This window comes from Pseudophryne corroboree, chromosome 8, assembly GCF_028390025.1.
Source record: "Pseudophryne corroboree isolate aPseCor3 chromosome 8, aPseCor3.hap2, whole genome shotgun sequence".
NCBI lineage: Eukaryota > Metazoa > Chordata > Amphibia > Anura > Myobatrachidae > Pseudophryne > Pseudophryne corroboree.
The window spans coordinates 287614283-287636075 of NC_086451.1; the positions used below are offsets into that span (position 1 = coordinate 287614283).

The 21793-nt window shown below is 43.2% G+C and overlaps 1 protein-coding gene across 1 annotated transcript in view; it reads left to right on the forward strand.

The window, feature by feature from the left end:
* The window catches only part of VSIG1 (V-set and immunoglobulin domain containing 1), a 103948-nt gene that overhangs the window by 19738 nt on the left and 62417 nt on the right, over positions 1-21793 (forward strand). The gene's annotated exons all lie outside the window — the stretch shown is intronic.

Here is a 21793-nt window from a genome sequence, read left to right on the forward strand (position 1 = left end):
TGAAAAAACCTTTTAGCGGCATTGTGCAGAATCTTCTCTCTTCTAGCCTAAGCGAGTGCCCACGTGTCCTCTGAGCTGATCTTATAAAAAAACAGGTCCCACACAAGCTCTGTGTATTGTCCCCTTATATATTTATAGATGTTGATCATGTCCCCTCTTAGTCTCCTCTTTTCCAGTGTAAACATGCCTTTCCTTGCTAGCCTTTCCTCGTATTCCAGTGTCTCCATTCCCTTAATTAGTTTGGTCGCTCGCCTCTGAACCTTTTCAAGCTCCAGGATATCCTTTTTGAAATGTGGTGCCCAAAATTGTACACAGTATTCTAGATATATATATATATATATATATATATATATATATATATATATATATATATATATATACACATAGAATGGGTCCTCAGCCCATCATAAGTTTGCAACGTTTCGGTAATTTTATTTCAACCGTCGTCAGGCATAATAACATATAAGCAGACATTCTTACCTTTAAATAACACACAGAAAACACGTGAACTGGCCACAGGATGCCCAGAACTCTATTCTATGTGTTTATACAGTGGATAACTCTGCAAGAGAAGGCACCAGGCATTATATTCATTTAATCAGGAGTGCCGACCACTTGGACATCTATATATATATATATATATATATATATATATAGTCGTGTGCAGGCTGGCACTCTCTCCAAACAATAGTATGATACCTCGGTGCCTCCAGAATAGGTCTTGCGACCAAATACAGTCCGGGAAAGCTGTGGCACTCGCAGGCTTTGCAAAGAAATCAATACAGGACACGGCGGTCTCTGCTTTTAAACTTCAACGTTTCGATAATTTAATATCGTCATCAGGATAACAAATACAGGTACAGTGAACACAATATATACATTACTCACCCTCCACGTGCACACCCTCCCCGCGAGCACCGGGTCTTCTGACGACACCCCCTTGCGTCGCGCACTTCCTGTGCGCCCGGCCGCTCACGCGGTCACCTAGCAACCAAAATAATCAAAATAAACACCACGTGATTCACTGGACACGGAGACATCAAGAATCTGCCGCAGGGGAATACAGAGATACACTATGGTTGAACACAGTACACAGGCATAATAACATGAATGATTCTGAGTAATCAATCCCTGGATTGATAAAGAAGTCCCATGATTGCAATGCGCCTGTAGGGAAGAAATAAACATAGGCACAGACTAACAGATACGGCCATGCATGTGTATACAAGTCAGCATAATTAAAGCCTCAACTCTAGTGTGTGTAACCGAGCCCGTATGTGCACCTCCTACTAGAGAAAAAAAAAAAAAAAAAAAAAACACAGAATGGTATACGCATTGAGGGGGTTAATGGGAGATATAGACAGAATACTTTATAAAAAGCAATTCAAGGGAAGGTGTTCATTTAAACCCCTAGGTGCGATCGTGTTCAGGCGGTGTATCCAGCGTGTTTCTCTCTGAAGGAGGGCTTTACCTCTATCACCGCCTCTAAGACGTTTAGGCTCAGAGTCAATGATTTTATACCTGAGTGTCGCAAGGCCATGATTGAAAGATTTAAAGTGTCTAGCCACTGGTTGATTAAGGCCACCTTTGCCACCTTCCAATGCATTGCGGATGGCCGACCTGTGCAGTGCCATGCGTTCTTTGAACTGCCTGGTGGTCTTCCCTACATAGAGAAGACCACACGGGCAGCGGATGATGTAAATCACATGTGTGCTGCTGCATGTAAGTACTTGTCTGATGGCAATTCGTTCCCCTGAATGTGGATGAGGGAAAGAATTGCCAGGTTCCATGTAACTGCATGTGGTGCATCCAGTGCAACGGTAGCACCCTGTCTTCCTAGAGAGAAACGTGCTGGGACCGCTACCTTTTCTGTCTGAAATGTCATTCTTGACTAGCCAGTCTTTCAAGTTACGATTTCTGGTGTAACTAGACATAATCTTGGTGTTACTCAGCATCCGAAGGTCTGGGTCAGAGGTGACCACCGGCCAAAGATTTTTCGTTGCCTTGGCAATGGCAGGACTGGCTGAATTGTAGCGTTGTACAAACGGAATCATGTTCTGGTGTTGTTTCTTCTTCGTTGCGGATGGAACAAGGGTATCTGCACGGGGAATGGCTAATACCTTCTTCTTTGCTTTTATCAAATTGTTGTAATTATACCCTCTCGTAACAAACTGTTTGATCAGGATATCAATTTCTTTATTAGTCTCGGCCAGATCATCCGAAATGCGATGGATTCTTAGAAACTGGGAAAACGGGAGACCGTTTTTAGTGGCAGCTGGATGTTGGCTGCTTCCATGTAAGATAGTATTCCTATCTGTCTCCTTTTTGTAAAGTCCTGTGCATAATTTCCCGTTCCTAAGGGAGATCTTAACGTCCAGGTAATTCACTGATTGAGAGCTCATCTGATAGGTGAATCGGATAGTACCCTCCATGGAATTCACCCTTGTGATCAGATCAGAGAATTCCATCTCTGTTCCTGTCCAAATGAGTAGGAGGTCATCAATGTAGCGCGTAAAGAACACGATCTTATTCGCCACATTGGAATCGCTGAAGAATGCCTGTTTCTCAATCTCAAACATATAGGTGTTGGCGAATGCTGGTGCCACGCAAGATCCCATTGCGCAGCCTTGTTGTTGGACAAACCAGCGTGAGTCGAAGAGAAAGTAATTTCTTTTCAAGGTCAATTCTAATAATTTCAGAAAGAACGACACATCTGGACCTGTATAGATGGAACTGGTTGACAGGAGCCGGAACACTGCTTCCAACCCACCCGAGTGGGGGATATTGGTATATAGGCTGACAATGTCCATGGTACACAGCCTGGCATTCATGGGGAGTACTGGTAGATTCTGTAGTCGAGTAATTAATGTCGTAGTGTCCTTTAGATAAGTCTTCTGTGCTTGGACCACAGGCTGAAGAAATGTGTCCAAGTATTGGGAAATCTTGTAGTAGATGGAGTCTCTTGCCGAGATGATCGGGCGACCGGGTGGTGCCACTGGGTTTTTATGGATCTTCGGCAAGGTATATAGGACAGGTGCCACCGGGTTTTCTTGAATCAGTGACTGCATGATAGAGTTAGAAATGACTCCATCTGTTACTGCTTGCTGTAGAATCACCCTCAGTTCCTGGTTGAATCTTATTGTGGGATCAGCTGTTAGTTCCATATAGACTGTGGTGTCCTCCAATTGTCGATAGATTTCATTTTTGTACATAAGGAGGTCTTGTATAACAATGCCGCCACCTTTATCCGCCGGGCGGATGACAATACTGTTGTCACTGCTCAGGGTTTTCAAAGTTGCCCAATCTGCTTTAGACATATTGGATCTAGGCAGTTTTAACGACTGGACAATACCCTTGGCGGCCTTATCTAAGGACTGATTGAAACAACGAAGCGAGGGATTCATGCTTATGGGGTCAAAAGTGGATCTGTTCTTGAACTTTGGTAGCGGGTTCACGGGGTGAGCTGTATTCTCCTCCGTCTCCCCAAAGTGCTCTCGTAGTCTTAATTTTCTATCAAGGCGATAGGAGTCCAGTTTCCACTGGAAGTCATCAAATTTGGTAGTAGGTATAAAGGTGAGTCCTTTGTTCAACAGCATCTTTTCTTCAGTCGTAAGGGACCTGCTGGATAAATTGAAGATCATTTCTTCACTGTCGTCTTCTTTTTTTGCTTTGAGGAGCCTTTGCCACTGTCCTCCTCTTCTGGTAAAAGGTCTCCTGTGGCTTCTCGCTGTGCTCGAGTACTTACCCCTAAAGGGGGCTTGCCAGTATTGGTTCTTTTTGATGCCTCTCCCTCGCTTTGGGATGACTGTCCTCCACTCGACGTCTCGGTATCCCCAGCAAATTTCCTAAAACGTCGTTGTTTTGGTCTGTAATCTCTCTTATGTCCAGGGAAAGCTGCCCAAGGGTAAACCTTGCCTTCTGCGTAATCTTTCTGGACTATTGTCAATTTGTTGGACTTAAATTTGATCAGGTCTCGACGATATATCTCAATTTGTGTGTTCAACTTAGCTATCCAATCTGTATTGGAGTCCTTTTGTAATGTCGGAAGATGTAATGTTTCGAATTCCGCTTTCTTAAGTTTGATCTCTTTCAATTCCTTTGATGCTTCTGAGATCACCAATAGTATGAGGTCCAAACTGCACTTGTTTAAGATGGCAGCCCACCTGCGGCAGAATTCTATATTGAATTTCCCTATGGTGGGGGTATTTCTGATCCTAAGTCCCCTGGGGATTTGGCCACTCCTGTGGTAGTCTGATAAAGTAACCCCGTGCAAATGGAAATCAATTTCCTTTTTTGACAGTCTTAGTAGCTGGATATACAGTTGCTCAGCAGACTCGTTCTTGGCAGCTGGATCAAAGTGTTCTGCAAAGCGTATGGACTCTGCATCTGCATCAGAAAAGCTCCAAGTTTCCCCTGCCGGTAGTGTGATGTTTCTGATGCCAGTGTTATCCTGCATTACTGCAGGTTATAAAAACAAATGCAAATCTGCACGTAGCAAAAAGATGAGATATGAAAACTAGATCAGGCGGTGCCTTGCCAATAGGTGTGACTCAGAACAATCCGTTGCAAACGTCATGTAACTTGAATCCACCAGTATGTAGTCGTGTGCAGGCTGGCACTCTCTCCAAACAATAGTATGATACCTCGGTGCCTCCAGAATAGGTCTTGCGACCAAATACAGTCCGGGAAAGCTGTGGCACTCGCAGGCTTTGCAAAGAAATCAATACAGGACACGGCGGTCTCTGCTTTTAAACTTCAACGTTTCGATAATTTAATATCGTCATCAGGATAACAAATACAGGTACAGTGAACACAATATATACATTACTCACCCTCCACGTGCACACCCTCCCCGCGAGCACCGGGTCTTCTGACGACACCCCCTTGCGTCGCGCACTTCCTGTGCGCCCGGCCGCTCACGCGGTCACCTAGCAACCAAAATAATCAAAATAAACACCACGTGATTCACTGGACACGGAGACATCAAGAATCTGCCGCAGGGGAATACAGAGATACACTATGGTTGAACACAGTACACAGGCATAATAACATGAATGATTCTGAGTAATCAATCCCTGGATTGATAAAGAAGTCCCATGATCGCAATGCGCCTGTAGGGAAGAAATAAACATAGGCACAGACTAACAGATACGGCCATGCATGTGTATACAAGTCAGCATAATTAAAGCCTCAACTCTAGTGTGTGTAACCGAGCCCGTATGTGCACCTCCTACTAGAGAAAAAAAAAAAACACAGAATGGTATACGCATTGAGGGGGTTAATGGGAGATATAGACAGAATACTTTATAAAAAGCAATTCAAGGGAAGGTGTTCATTTAAACCCCTAGGTGCGATCGTGTTCAGGCGGTGTATCCAGCGTGTTTCTCTCTGAAGGAGGGCTTTACCTCTATCACCGCCTCTAAGACGTTTAGGCTCAGAGTCAATGATTTTATACCTGAGTGTCGCAAGGCCATGATTGAAAGATTTAAAGTGTCTAGCCACTGGTTGATTAAGGCCACCTTTGCCACCTTCCAATGCATTGCGGATGGCCGACCTGTGCAGTGCCATGCGTTCTTTGAACTGCCTGGTGGTCTTCCCTACATAGAGAAGACCACACGGGCAGCGGATGATGTAAATCACATGTGTGCTGCTGCATGTAAGTACTTGTCTGATGGCAATTCGTTCCCCTGAATGTGGATGAGGGAAAGAATTGCCAGGTTCCATGTAACTGCATGTGGTGCATCCAGTGCAACGGTAGCACCCTGTCTTCCTAGAGAGAAACGTGCTGGGACCGCTACCTTTTCTGTCTGAAAAGATGTTTCTACCGCATCTTGAGGAAGGGGTTAAAATCCCCGAAACGTCGATGCCATGATGTATCGTACTTAATACAGCTATTTTTTCATGACGTCCCTGAGTGCCGCAGTCCTTCTGTTTCTATTTGATATATATATATATATATATATATACACATACACTATATATATATATATATATATATATAAATAGAATATAGTCGCGCATTATAACAATACAGTTTTGAGATGTAAATCAGTCCAAATGTATTTATGCCGCAGTCCTCCTCCAAGAGTCAACCCATACTCCTCAGATCATATAAAAGAAAGAACAATGGAGGGCGAAATGGTGAGTATTGAATCAATAGTAATTTACTGAAAAAGTATTCACTCACATACATTTAAAGTAAAAAGTAACCAGCGCAATGTAGAAAATCAGTGTAGCCTCCAGACAGCCAACACCGATAAACACTGTTGCTCCCTGGATACCAAGAGCTGCTGTGATCTCCCAGCTGCATGGACTTTGATGGGACCTCACACGCCGGCACTCCAGTCAATGGATATCACGTCACACGTCCTGCTGCCCACGCCCAACATTTAATGTATGTATCCAATACATTTCTCTTTTTCCCAATAATTTCGAAATATCGCCTCCCCTATCATCCAATTTTACATGCCCGATTGCCTTAAACCTGAAATTACTAAGAAAACCTCCATTACAACTTAAAAAATACCTAAGTACACTATGATCCTTTAGCTTATTAACTATACTTCTAGTATGCTCAAGTATACGAATCTTTAATTGTCTTTTAGTTTTACCTATATATCGTGCGCCACATGAACACTCTAAAAGATAAATTACTGAGGTCGTCTGGCAGTTCATCATACTTTTAATCTCCCAGGACTTTGACTTATCTGCATTCCAAATTTTCTTTCTCTCTTTATTCATGTATGGACAAACTTTACAATGATTACATGGATAACACCCTGTTATTCGAGTTTTACCTAACCAGGTTTCATCTGTTAATTTGCTAAGATTACTCGGGGCCAATGAAATTTTAAGAGATCTTGCTCTCCTAAAAACCACTTGTGGACCTTTAGGTAAATGGTCCTTAAGAATTGGATCAAGAGTTAATACATCCCAATGAGTTTTTAAAATATTTCTAATATCATTACTTTTCGTATTATATCTAGTAATAAAAGGCATAAAAGCTGAGTTTTGTTCTTTATTTTTTTCTCTGTAAACCAACAGTTGTTTTCTATCCAAGCTATCTGCTTTTTCTTTACATTTGTTCACCAATTCAACTGGATACTTTTTTTCTAAAAATCTTTTTTTTATACAGTACAGCTTGCTCATTATATTTATCCTGCTCTACACAATTCCTCTTTAACCTTAAAAACTGTGAGTACGGAATATTTGTAACCCAATTTTTAAGATGGCAGCTCTTGAAATGTATATAATTGTTAGTATCAACCTTCTTCACATATGTATAGGTATTGATGTTTTTACCTGGACTCCAATAGGTTGAGTCAATTACTAGATCTAAAAATTCAATTTTGTTCTTCTGGTAGTTGGAGGTAAATTTCAAATTATAACAGTTGGTATTAAGGTAAACCATAAATCTATTAAAATCAGTCTCAGTCCCCTTCCAAATCATTAATATATCGTCTATATATCTATAAAAACTATGTATAAATTTTGAGAAGGGATTATTTTGATAAATCACTTCTGATTCCCATTTGCCCAAATATAGATTGGCAAAGCTCGGGGCATAAGGGGTCCCCATTGCACAACCGCATAGCTGATTATAGAATTCCTCTTGAAACTTAAAATAGTTATTATTAAGAACATACCGTATACACTCCAACAAAAATAATCTCTGATCCTCACTTAGGGTTTCATCCTTACTCAAATAAAAATGAATGGCTTCTAATCCCTCTTTATGCGGAATGCATGTATAAAGGGATTCAATGTCTATAGTACACCAACTGTAATCAGCATCCCATACAATTAGATCCAGATTCCTTAATACATGTGTGGAATCTTTAATAAACGATTTTAAACCTAATACATAATTCTTAATATGAACATCTACAAATTCAGATAGTTTCGATGTGGCAGAATCTATCCCAGCAATTATAGGTCGTCCGGGGGTTTTTTATATGTCGCTAGTGGATCTTTGGTAAATAGTAAAAGATCGCCAGCCTAGGATGGGGGTTATATATGTAGTTAATTTCTTCTCTGCTCAAACACCCCTTCCTAAAACCTTCTTCCAATAAAAACTTAATTTCCTCAACTGTTCTCAAGGTGGGATCTGAGGTTAATCTAGTATACGTTTTTTCATCGTTTAGTAACCTAAAGGCTTCCTCCAAATACTCAGTTCTATTTAAAATAAACACACCACCTCCTTTATCAGCAATATTTATTATAATATCATTATTCTTCTCTAATTCCGCATTAGCCTTTCTTTCATCACTACCCAAATTGTCTTTACATCTTTTATCACTACGACATAATATGTCCAAATCTTTTAAAATTAGCTTAGAAAAAGTCTCAATATAACTACCACGTGATTCGAGTGGATAAAAGTTTGATCCTTTCTTTAGACCTGTAAAATTCTGGATATCCTCATTGTACACCATTTTCTTATCACTTCTATCATTTTAAAAATGTATTTTTAAAGTTAAAGTCCTAACAAATTTATTGGCATCTATAAATAACTCAAAATTGTTAGGTTTCACATTAGGAGCAAACGATAAACCTTTCTGTAATAATTTTATTTCTCCCTGTTTAAGATCATAATCAGACAAATTAAAGATACCAGTTAGTGATTCTGTCTTCTCTGCTTGTTTATTCTTTCTTCCTCTCTTTCCTCTCTTATTTCTTCTTGGATTTTTCGTTTTAGTCCTGACCTTGGGCTGTACTCTTCTGTTTTCAAAATGGGATCTAACCGATCTCTCCAATTTTGGTCTGTCTTTAAAAAATCCTTCTTAAACCCTTCTCTCCTTTTCGGGGTACTAAGGGAGGCATATCTATTAGTCAATGGAATATCAGTTCTTTCATTATAATATTGTTTTCTTTGTCTCCTATACGGAACCTGCTGCCAACCATTCTCTCTATAATTATTTCTTACTCAACCCCTATTATTATAGGTGACTTCATTAGTACCATACTCTGCTTTAATTTTGCCATTCCAATTTCTCACATTACCATTCTTATAATCAAGAAGATCACGCTGGAACTTTCTGACTTTAGTGTCTATAACCTCCTTTTCAGTTTTCTTGATCCTAGAATCACTCTCTATTTTAAGTTCCTTAAATTCTCTCATATCTTTAATAGGTTCTATTTTATTATTAATTTCAATTATTTCCAAATCAACTTCCTTCAGTTCATGTTTCCTTTCTTGTATAATTAGGCGGATCAAATCTTTAGAACAATTATCAAGAATATCATGCCGGCGTGTCTTAGCAACGGAGGAGAGCAGTTGCAGCTTTCCACAGCTCCTGCTTCTGTGCCACCTTTATCCCTCCTAGCCCGCTCAATCCTGCTATTTCTGCCTCCTCCACCCCTCTCCTACATTCGTCCTGTCCCCCCACTGTGAAATACCTGCAGCCGCGGAGTCGGGGAGCAGCGCGGACGCTCCCGTGGATTGCGGCCTGCATCTTGTGCACAAGCCAGGGCCTCAATTTTAGAGCACGCCCGCCGGACCTCCGGGCGCACCGTGTTGGCGGCACTTAGACCTGCTCTCTCCCTGGACATCCCTGGCCCGAGTAGCTGACTGCAGCTGGCCTCGCTCGACCCGCGACCGCTGCAATCGCGGGAGGACCTGCACTAGGAGACCGCTGTGTCTTACCTCCGTAACGGCGAGTCCCCGGTGGCCATCTTCCCGCCACTGCTACAGGCGGCTTCGTGGGATCGGAAGGGAGGACACCATTGCCACATAACCAGCCTGAGTCCTGGTAAGGTATTCCTCCCTATCCCACCTCCTGCACCTCTGGCTGCTGCCCATCGGCCTGGCCCGCGTGGAGGACGCTGACGAGCGCTCTCTGCCTCCCCCCGCAGCCGCCCGGAGAGCTCAGCTGCTGCACATACATATAGACCCCTGGCACCTCGCTCCCTCAGTCAGCCACCTTCCCTCCTCCTAGAGGCTGCCTTGAGGTTCCTTGAGGGTGGGAGACGGGAGCCGCACTGTCGCCGCTGAGACCTACCGATAGTGCGGTGAGGAACTCTCCCTCCTCCTTTCTATATATGTGTGGCTCGTCACCCTCACTGCCTCTGACCCCACAGCAACTTACATTAGAGCCCGGGCTACACTGGGGCTGCAAGACCTCATGAGGCCTACCTTACGGCTGGGGGCCCTCTTACTGATCCCCACTGCTGGGAGTTACCCTTCGACGCCACTGGGCCTCACGGAGGGAGTTGCTCCATTCTATGGGTGTACCCTCTTCGTGCCTGGCCCCCTCCATGGCTGTATCTTACGCTGAGTCTGCTGTGATGTGACGGAATGCTGGCCCGGCGCTTCACATGTGAGACCCGATACGCTTGCGACATATCTTGATTTCTATACACCTTTCACAACGATGGCATCTCTACGACTGCATGGAAAAGTTCCTGATTCCTTCATCAATGACCTCTACTAGAGCTCCATTGCCATCCTTTGACGAAACTCCTGGTGGCAATTCCTCTGACACTGACCGATCGACCTCGCGCTCTGCATCCCGACGCACATGTAGATCCAGACCACCCGCGAAACAGCCGAAGATGAAACACAATGATCTGGTGGCTGTTTTGGGGCCCCTGTTGGAAGATGACCTATCTACAGCCCAGCGAACCATACAAGCCAATCAATCCGAAATTGCCGACCTATCAGAGAAGATCGATGACCTTGAAAATCGCAGCACGCATAACAACCTGAGGGTCATTGGCATCCCGGGATCGGTCAAGGGTCATGAACTTACGGTTCTCCTCGCATCTGGCATCCCGGAGCAATTAGCCATGGACCTTAAAGGAGTTCCACTGGTTATTGAGAGAGCCCATAGGCTAGGACTGGAGCGAAGGAACCCCAATGGACGGCCCCGTCCCGTCATCGTGAGACTTTTGAACTATGACAAGATGAAGCTCCTCGACCATTATCGTAAAACGGCCTCCTTATCTTACAATGGAGACCGTCTCCTCATTTTCCAAGATTTCTCTGCCCTCTTAGCTACCAAACGTAGAGAATTCGCTCCCATTTGTAAGCACCTTTTCGATACCAAAGTCAAGTTCTCCCTTCTTTACCCAGCCCGCCTCCGAATCTTCAAGAATGGCAAACCGCTGTTCTTTGACGACCCAGGAGAGGCAAGACTGCATTTCTCCCTACCCGATACTTGACTGTAATTGTTATATGCTTGCTTCTCACTCATTACTGCCCCATTCTCTAATTTCGGGTCTCATGTGTGGGGTGCCGTGTCTGTGAGACATGACTACCCCTAGTTCATTCAATTCTTGTTATATGTTTCTGATGTTTACAGCAATGTTTTTCTATTTTCTGATTTGTTGTGTCTGCCTGACCTGGGGAATCATCCCCCTCCTAGGTTGCCTTCCCCCCGCTCGCTGGGACGGGGTGAGGCCCTGTTTTGACTCTTCCATATTCACTATGTTCTTTCCGACTGTAGGTGTGGGTTGATATGGCTTCCCCGGCCGCCCCGCACTCTCATGATACTGGAGTCTCTAGCACTGCCCCATTACGCATAGTCTCCTGGAATGTAGAGGGACTTAACCATCCCGTTAAAAGAAAGAAAGTAGCCTCACACTTAAAACGTATGAACCCCCAAGTTGTGTTCCTTCAGGAGACGCATTGGCTAGATGACCCTCGGAACTCCTTACGAGCTCCTTGGATAGGAGAATGCATCTCGGCCCCATATCATACCAAATCCCGAGGAGTGGACATTATTTTCCACGCAAGCTTACAACACTCGATTAGCAGGAAACATATTGACCCAGATGGCAGGTTTGTCTTGCTTGATGCATTGATTGACAATACTGTATATACTTTTCTTAATGTATATGCCCCCAATGTTTCCCCTGACTCTTTTTTTGCAGCTCTTCTGTCAATGCTCCTACAATGGGGCGGCCACAATTTGGTTGTGGGTGGTGATTTCAATTTGGTGGTCGACCCATCCATGGACAGATCTCGGGTGAGTACCTCTACCTCCACTTCCACCTCTCAAATACTGACTTCTTTCTGTACACAACTCGATTTACTCGACCCATGGCGCATCTTCCACCCGACTCAGAAAGACTTTTCCTTTTACTCTCATCCCCACTCGTCCCACTCTCGCATAGACTACATCTTCACCTCAACATCCCTCTTTCCTAGGGTCACACACTCATCTATCGCAGACATCATTATCTCCGATCACGCTCCCATTTCAATAGACATTCGACTGACCCTGCCTCCTCGCACCGCCCCAAGCTAGCGCTTCCCTGCATACCTCCGCCACTCCACTGACTTTCTTCTCCACCTCAAACAATCTTGGCTCAACTATACCTTGGACAATACTGACCAGTCACTGGACTTTCCTATATTTTGGGGCGCAGCTAAGGCGGTCCTGAGAGGTCATGTCATGTCCTACACACACTCCAAGAGGAAAAAAATTTCCTCGCAGCTGCAGGCTCTGAGCATGGCGCTAACCTCCTCATATCGGAATTATAAACGACACGACACTCCAGCCCACAAGGAGGCGTATCTCTCAGCGAAACTCATATACGACACCTTCCTAACTGAACGAGCTCAGCTCTCTTATGATTACCAAAGGAATAAGTTTCATAGATGGGGTAACAAGTCAGGTAGATTGTTGGCTAACTTGATTAAGGGACCCAAATCACGCACTTGGATTAACACCATCGCTGTCTCGGGTGAATTAACTTCAGCCCCTGAATCTATTTGCTCTGAATTTATGCATTTCTATCGCTCCCTATACGCCAAAGGCCCTGATAACCCCGCTGCTAATCACTCCTTTCTTGAGGCTGCCGACCTCCCGGTCCTCTCCCGGGAAGAAAGGGAACTACTAGACAGCCCAATCACCGCCGAGGAGGTTATAGATACTATCAAGAGCCTGCCCAACAACAAGAGTCCTGGCCCTGATGGCTTTAGTGCGGAATTCTACAAGATGATGCATGATGAACTTGCGCCCACACTTACATCCCTCTACAACCACATTCTCTCTTCTCAACAAACTCCGATTAGGTTTAATGAAGCTAAGAAAATTCTTATAGCGAAGCCCGGCAAAGATCCCTCCCTCCCTGGATCCTACAGGCCGATATCCCTCCTGAACCAGGACTTTAAAATTCTGGCTAAATTAATGGCCACTCGCCTACAACTTTGTCTCTCTCGAATCATATCACCGGCCCAATTAGGCTTCCTTACAAATAGACAGTCGGTTAAGGGCATTAGGGCAGACCTGGCCGCCATCACCTATTCTCGCTCCCACAATCTAGTTGATAATATTTTGATTAATCTTGACGCTGAAAAGGCCTTTGATAAGATCGCCTGGCCTCACCTTGATCGGGTCTTACGCCATCAACACTTTGGAGACAAATTTTGTGGTCTTGTCACCTCCCTCTATACTAACCCCACCGCGCAGGTGTTGGTTAACAATATCTCCTCTGCCCCCTTTACTCTTGAGAGAGGAACTAGACAGGGGTACCTCCTCTCACCCCTTCTTTTCAATTTAGCCCTAGAACCCTTTATATGATACATTGTAAACTTAAACAGTTTTAAAGGCATTCTAATTGGCACTCAGGAACTAAAAATTATAGCGTTCGTGGACGATATCCTCCTTCTCACCTCAAACCCTAAACAGTCCATACCGATACTACGGGAAGCTATAACTTGCTTTTCTTCCTTTGGGGGCTTCTCGATTAATTTTGACAAATCGGAAGCTCTAGCCATATTTCGACAAGCCACTGTAGGATGGAAACCCCCCTTTCCATTTCGTTGGGCCCCCACTCACCTCACTTACCTAGGGATTCATTTACCCGCGGACCCCTCTCTCCTCTACTCCCACAATGTCCACCCTATCCTTACCAAAATTCAGCCTGAGCTTGTTCTCTGGCAAAATCTTCCCCTCAACCTCTTGGGGCGCTGCAATCTTGTCAAAATGGCAACCTTTCCCAAATTGCTCTATGTGCTTCAAATGGTCCCCATCTTGCTCACGAAATTGGACTTGTCCCTTCTCAACTCAAATATTTCTAAGTTTATATGGGCCAATAAACGGCCCCGGATAAGTTTTCTCAAACTATCCCAATCAGTTCAAAATGGTGGATTAAATTTGCCCAACATAGAACAGTACAATAGAGCCTGCCTTCTTCGCATAGCCATGGACTGGCTCAGTACCAGGAACATCTTCACCGACTCACAGCTAGACTCTCAACTGTGCGCCCCTCTATCCCTTAGCTACATCTTGCACGCCAGTAATTCCACTCTGAAGGAGCCTCAATTAGACAATACCCTCTTAACCTCTACTATTCTGGCTTGGAAGAGATCTAGGAAATTACTTAATGTACACGGCCTTCACTCTCCGTTTCTCCCTTTTCTGGGAAACCTAGACTTCCATAATGGACATGCTTCCTTTCCTTTTAATAGATGGCATGTGGCGGGTATCACACACATTCGCGATCTCCTTAACTCCTTACATGAACCACTCACTTTCACTGAGGCCATGGACAAATATAACATTAGCCCTAGCCACAGGTTCTACTTCTTCCAGGCCTCTCACTATATCCGTTCGGTCCTGACACGACTTGATAAAAATGATTTCCTTAACCCCCTAGACATGCTTATGCATTCCGGCACATATTCCATCTCGACTATCTACACCCGAATCCGCACAGACATCGTTCCTTCTGTTGACCTTTTACAGCTTGAAAAATGGTCATCTCAACTCCCCTCCATGTCCCCGGAAGCAGTATTGGACTCTTTTAACTTATCTTTGAAGCTTATTCCGGCAAGTATATACCAGGAAATGTCGTACAAGATTTTACACAGGGCTTACATTTCCCCGAAGCGAGGTTACTTGATGGGCCTCTCTGAGTCTGCAGCGTGCATCAAATGCTCCGCACCGGTAGCTGACATTATGCATTGCTTCTGGCATTGCCCTCATATACAAAAATTTTGGGGTGACCTACAGACATACAGCTCCTCTACACTAGGCATTGACTTTCAATGTACCGCACCTTGGGCCCTCTTTGGTTACCTCCTAGATCAACCAAACATCCCCTCTCCCGACAAAAAACTTGTGACACTCTTGTCGGCTGTGGGGAGGAAAGCTGTTCTTCAACAATGGATACACGATACTCCCCCCTCCCTAGCCATGGCCACCTCTAGGCTGCTTTTCCTCTTTACCATGGACTGGTTGGAGACCACTCTTGATAAAGAGACTCTAACCCCCGCATTGTTCCAATGCTGGGAAAAGTTCATACGTACACTGCCCACACCCACCAAATTTGCCATTCAACAGTGATTCCATCACACCACGTGGTACTGCCTTCAACTTTTAGATCTCAGTGCTGCAATTACCCTTTCCCTATTCCCCACACCGTCCTCTCTTTTCTTTTTACTTACTCTTTTTTTCTCTCTCTCTCTCTCTCTCTCTCTCTCTCGATATCCTCCTCCTCCCTCTACCCCCTTTCTGACTTCTCTCGGACCTCCAGTGCTTGTATCTTTCTCTTTTTCCTTGGCTCGGATACTCTCTCCATGGATGGGTCGGTGGCCCCCTGGCCTAGGTAGACACTGTTTTTGTTATGTTTACTTTTTGGTTAATTTTATGTGTTTTAATTTATGTTATGCATCCTCCGTGTTGTAGGATGCCAGTATGTAATTACAGCTTTAATATCTTCTCAGACCAGTTACTATTTTAGTAGAGGTAATTTCTCTGCCTCTTATTGTACTAAAATTTCCGCATAATGTTCTGGTCACCTTTTTAGTAACTCTGTTATTTGTTTGAAAATGGAAAATGTGAGGTATTTTCGAGATTATGCAGACACCCAGTTTTCACTCTCTGCTAGTAGGCTATTATCTCAATATGCCGGGTCCTGCATCTACTGTGTGTATTGTTTATTTGGTTTGTACCTTTACCTCAATAAAATATATTTTTGGAAAAAAAAAAAGAATATCATGCCAAGCATCTACAAAGGATTTTCTCTCATTTCCAAACGTGGGCGCTTTTATAATACATAACCCTCTTGGTATACGATCTGCTTCTAGATACTGCTCAAGTGTCGTTATCTCCCAACTCATTTTAATTTCTTTTATTAATAACCTCTCCATCTGAACACTTATACCATCTAAATCACAGTCAGTCTCCATTTTATTTGTTCTGACCGAGTGATTACCTAATTGCTCACTAAATATTTTGTGGCATTCCTCAAATCTCCTCTGCCTGTTATCCATAATCCCTTTGAATCCCTTTATACATGCATTCCGCATAAAGAGGGATTAGGAGCTATTTATTTCTATTTGAGTAAGGATGAAACCCTAAGTGAGGATCAGAGATTATTTTTGTTGGAGTGTATACGGTATGTTCTTAATAATAACTATTTTAAGTTTCAAGAGGAATTCTATAATCAGCTATGCGGTTGTGCAATGGGGACCCCTTATGCCCCGAGCTTTGCCAATCTATATTTGGGCAAATGGGAATCAGAAGTGATTTTTCAAAATAATCCCTTCTCAAAATTTATACATAGTTTTTATAGATATATAGACGATATATTAATGATTTGGAAGGGGACTGAGACTGATTTTAATAGATTTATGTGGCGCACGATATATAGGTAAAACTAAAAGACAATTAAAGATTCGTATACTTGAGCATACTAGAAGTATAGTTAATAAGCTAAAGGATCATAGTGTACCCAGGCATTTTTTAAGTTGTAATGGAGGTTTTCTTAGTAATTTCAGGTTTAAGGGAATCGAGCATGTAAAATTGGATGATAGGGGAGGCGATATTTTGAAATTATTGGGAAAAAGAGAAATGTATTGGATACATACATTAAATACTATCAGCCCACATGGGCTGAATGAGAATTATAATATTACGCCCTTCTTACATTAAATCCATTACTACTGATATGGGTGATTGAACACACTGTAGTTGGGCCATTGGCTCCTTTGTGTTCTTGTTTCACCGGTGTCAGATTAATAATGGTGGATGATGTTAAGTGTATTGAAATATGGTGGTTTTTATATGTATTGTCAATTAGAGATGCACCGATATAAAGATGTTTATGTTTCGTGGGCGGTAACATGATTAATTATTGCTACGTTTGGTATATATTTCTTAGTTTTAATAATTAATGGGTATAAGATAAATATGGTCTTATGTTTAGCTAGCTTTGTAAAGGATTGACATCATAATCAGCTATTAATTATTTCAATAAATTAATTATTGCGCTAAATATATATATATGTAATTTTAATAGTTTTTATATATATTTTTTTTTATCCAGAAGTGGCTGAAGTTGTTCTAATTAGGCTTTATTAGCCACTAATTAGTATATTTTCTTTTAAGACATCATTTATTTTACGGTCGTTATCTCGGTGCGTCTTTAAATATATTTTGTATATGTACTATATAATGTGGTTTTGATGTATTTTGATATGTTGTATTTTTATGGTTAAATAATGCTGCTTATGTTGTTATTGCTGCTAATGTGCAATTATGTATCCTCATTGAATTTTTAATGCTGCTTTAGTATAAAATGCCTGATGTAATGGTGCTAGCCACACCCCCTGATGAAGTCCCGTGACGCAACGCATTGGGCGTGGCCAGCAGGATGTGTGACGTGATATCCATTGACTGGAGTGCCGGCGTGTGAGGTCCGGTCAAAGTCCGTGCAGCTGGGAGATCACAGCGGCTCTTGGTATCCAGGGAGCAATGGTGTTTATCGACGTTGGCTGTCCGGAGGCTACACTGATTTTCTATATTGCGCTGGTTACTTTTTACTTTAAATGTATGTGAGTGAATACTTTTTCAGTAAATTACTATTGATTCAATACTCACCATTGCGCCCTCCATTGTTCTTTCTTTTATATATATATATATATATATATATATATATATATATCATTTTTAGAGATGAGCGGGTTCGGTTCTTCGAGATCCGAACCCCCCCGAACTTCACCTATTTTACACGGTTCCGAGGCAGCCTCGGATCTTCCCGCCTTGCTCGGTTAACCCGAACGCGCCCGAACGTCATCATCCCGCTGTCGGATTCTCGCGAGATTCGTATTCTATATAAAGAGCCGCGCGTCGCCGCCATTTTCACTCGTGCATTGGAGATTGAACGGAGAGGACGTGGCTGTGTTCTCTCCCTGAAAAGCTCCATAATCTGTGCTCAGTGTGCTGCAAATATCTGTGCTCAGTGTGCTGCAAATATCTGTGCTGTGTGCTGAAAATATCTGCGTTCTCTGCCTGAAAACGCTCCATATCTGTGCTCAGTGTGCTGCAAATATCTGTGCTCAGCTCTGTGTCAAGTATACTATCTCTGTGCTGCATTATTGTGAGCAGTATATAGTAAGACAGTGCAGAATTTTGGTGACCAGCAGTATACATATATAGTACAGTACAGTAGGCCATTGCTGTAACTTGCAGCTCTGTGTCAAGTATACTATCTCTGTGCTGCATTATTGTGAGCAGTATATAGTAGGACAGTGCAGCATTTTGGTGACCAGCAGTATACATATATAGTACAGTACAGTAGGCCATTGCTGTATCTTGCAGCTCTGTGTCAAGTATACTACCTCTGTGCTGCATTATTGTGAGCAGTATATAGTAGGACAGTGCAGCATTTTGGTGACCAGCAGTATACATATATAGTACAGTACAGTAGGCCATTGCTGTATCTTGCAGCTCTGTGTCAAGTATACTATCTCTGCGCTGCATTATTGTGAGCAGTATATAGTAGGACAGTGCAGCATTTTGGTGACCAGCAGTATACATATATAGTACAGTACAGTAGGCCATTGCTGTATCTTGCAGCTCTGTGTCAAGTATACTATCTCTGTGCTGCATTATTGTGAGCAGTATTTAGCAGGACAGTGCAGCATTTTGGTGACCAGCAGTATACATATATAGTACAGTACAGTAGGCCATTGCTGTATCTTGCAGCTCTGTGTCACTTCTAGTATCCTGATCAGTGCTCAATATCTGCTGCATTGTTGTGACCAGTATGTATACTGTACTGTGCAACGTGTGTTATACACCTGGTGATTTTATACATCCTGTGATCTGTACTGAGCGATCTGTGAGATACATCTGGGGATTATACACCCTGTATACTGTACTGTGTGAGATACACCTGGGGATTATACACCCTGGATACTGTACTGTGCAACGTTTGTGATACACCTGGTGATTATACACCCTGTATACTGTACTGAGCGATGTGTGAGATACACTTTGGGATTATACACCCTATATACTGTACTGTGCGATGTGTGTTATACACCTGGTGATTATACATCCTGTATTCTGTACTGAGCGATGTGTGAGATACACCTGGGGATTATACACCCTAGATACTGTACTGTGTGATGTGTGAGATACACCTGGGGATTATACACCCTACATACTGTACTGAGCGATGTGTGAGATGCACCTGGGGATTATACACCCTATATACTGTACTGTGTGAGATACACCTGGGGATTATACACCCTATATACTGTACTGTGCAACGTTTGTGATACACCTGGTGATTATACACCCTGTATACTGTACTGAGCGATGTGTGAGATACACCTTGGGATTATACACCCTATATACTGTACTGTGTGATGTGTGTTATACACCTGGTGATTATACATCCTGTAATCTGTACTGAGCGATGTGTGAGATACACCTGGGGATTATACACCCTGTATACTGTACTGTGCAACGTTTGTGATACACCTGGTGATTATACACCCTGTATTCTGTACTGAGCGATGTGTGAGATACACCTTGGGATTATACACCCTATATACTGTACTGTGTGATGTGTGAGATACACCTGGGGATTATACACCCTATATACTGTTCTGTGTGAGATACACCTGGGGATTATACACCCTATATTATTATTATCTTTATTTATATGGTGCCACAAGGGTTCCGCAGTGCCCAATTACAGAGTACATAAATAATCAAACAGGAAAACAGCAATTTACAGTTGATGACAGTATAGGACAAGTACAGGGTAAATAAACATAGTTACATCAGCAGATGACACTGGAATAAGTATAAGGTGGCAGAAGACTGCTGGATGTGGTCAGTGCCAGATTAACGTCCACATGGGCCTGGAGCTGAACTTTACGAAAGGCCTATTGTGTACTGCTGCAGCAGATCGGATTAAGGAGGTGCGAGCAGGGAATATGTTATCATGAGGCCCCCTCTCTCAGGGCCCCATCGTGCCTGCCGTCAACCATTAGGCGATTGCATGTATTTTTATTAAGAGGAAGTTCAGCTGTGGGAGAGCCCCTACTCTATGTGTTCAGTGGTTTCCTCTAATACTCCCAACATGCACCTTGAAGCTGAGTACCCAACATTGGGGGTCATTCCGAGTTGATCGTAGCTGTGCTAAATTTAGCACAGCTGTGGTCATGAACTTAGACATGCGGGGGGACGCCCAGCACAGGGCTAGTCCACCCCGCATGTCAGTGCCGGCCCCTTCCGCACAAATACAAAAGCATCGCACAGCGGCGATGCTGTTGTATTTGTGGAGTAACTCCGGCCAGCGCAGCTCCTGCGGCTGGCCAGGAGTTGTGTGTCGCTGCCGCTGGCCGCAGCGGCTGCGTGAGACGTCACGCAGCCGCCGCGGCACGCCCCCCCCAACGGTCCGGCCTACTAAGTGGCGGCTTAACGCCGCTGTTCAGCCCCCTCCCGCCCAGCGACCGCCTCTGTCTCAGAGGCAATCGCTAGGCAGCGATGACTGCAATGCGCTGGCGCTCTGCGGCATCGGTGCATGCGCAGTTCCGACCCGATCGCTGCGCTGCGACAAACTGTAGCAAGCGATCGGGTCGGAATGACCCCCATGGTCAGCACACATCAGCGGTGGCCGCTGATTTACATTTGCCAATAGAGGAGGCATCACATAGAAGGAGCAGTGAAGGATAGCTGCAGCTCCGTTACGTCTCTGTTGAGCAGCAGAGGACTTCAAATATAGGCTTTATCAGCCACAATTCGATTTAAAAGGAAGACTGCGGAGTAGTTGCTTAAAAGCATTGTGCTTTTATAATATATTAGATACATTTTTAGGGCATAGATGGTACCTACCTACAACCCCTTTATAGTGTAGCTACTGTATATCAAGAAAAAGTTGTTTTTTTGTCTGTGAAAGGGTGAGAACTGTACTGTCTGCCTTTCCTTGGGCGCTAAAATAGTTTAAATAAACAAAAAAATAATTGTTCACTCATTATTACCATATTTATTTAAGTGTTCAGACCCCATTTCTAGTCACTGCAGTAAATGATAAAATGAATAAAATTATTAGCTGTTGTCTGTTTTGAAAAATAAATATTGTAGCTGCTGTACTGCAGCTGATACTGCTTCACAGGTGTGTATGCATGAGCCAGTTTGTGTTTTACTCTTTAATTACAAAATACAAACACATTTTTAAATAAAAAATATTTAAGATGATAAAGAATATCTGAAAAAAGTCCTTACAAATAAAAATATATAAACCCCCCCTCAATCTTAAACTTAGATGGCGCTTACAGAACAGGTAATGCGGTGATGCAAGTACCACTACTCTACTAGTTAAATTATATATTACAGAGAGCATCAGTGACCCGTATGCTACAGAGAGCATCAATGACCACTAGAGCCATAGCTAAACATTTTGTGCCTGTACCAGAAAGTCCATTGGTGCCACCCTCTATATTTTATAAAGGGCATGGCAGCATCCATTAGTCACATTACACCACACGGTATCGTCCGTTAGTCACATTACACCACAGAACAGCGTCCGTTAGTCACATTAC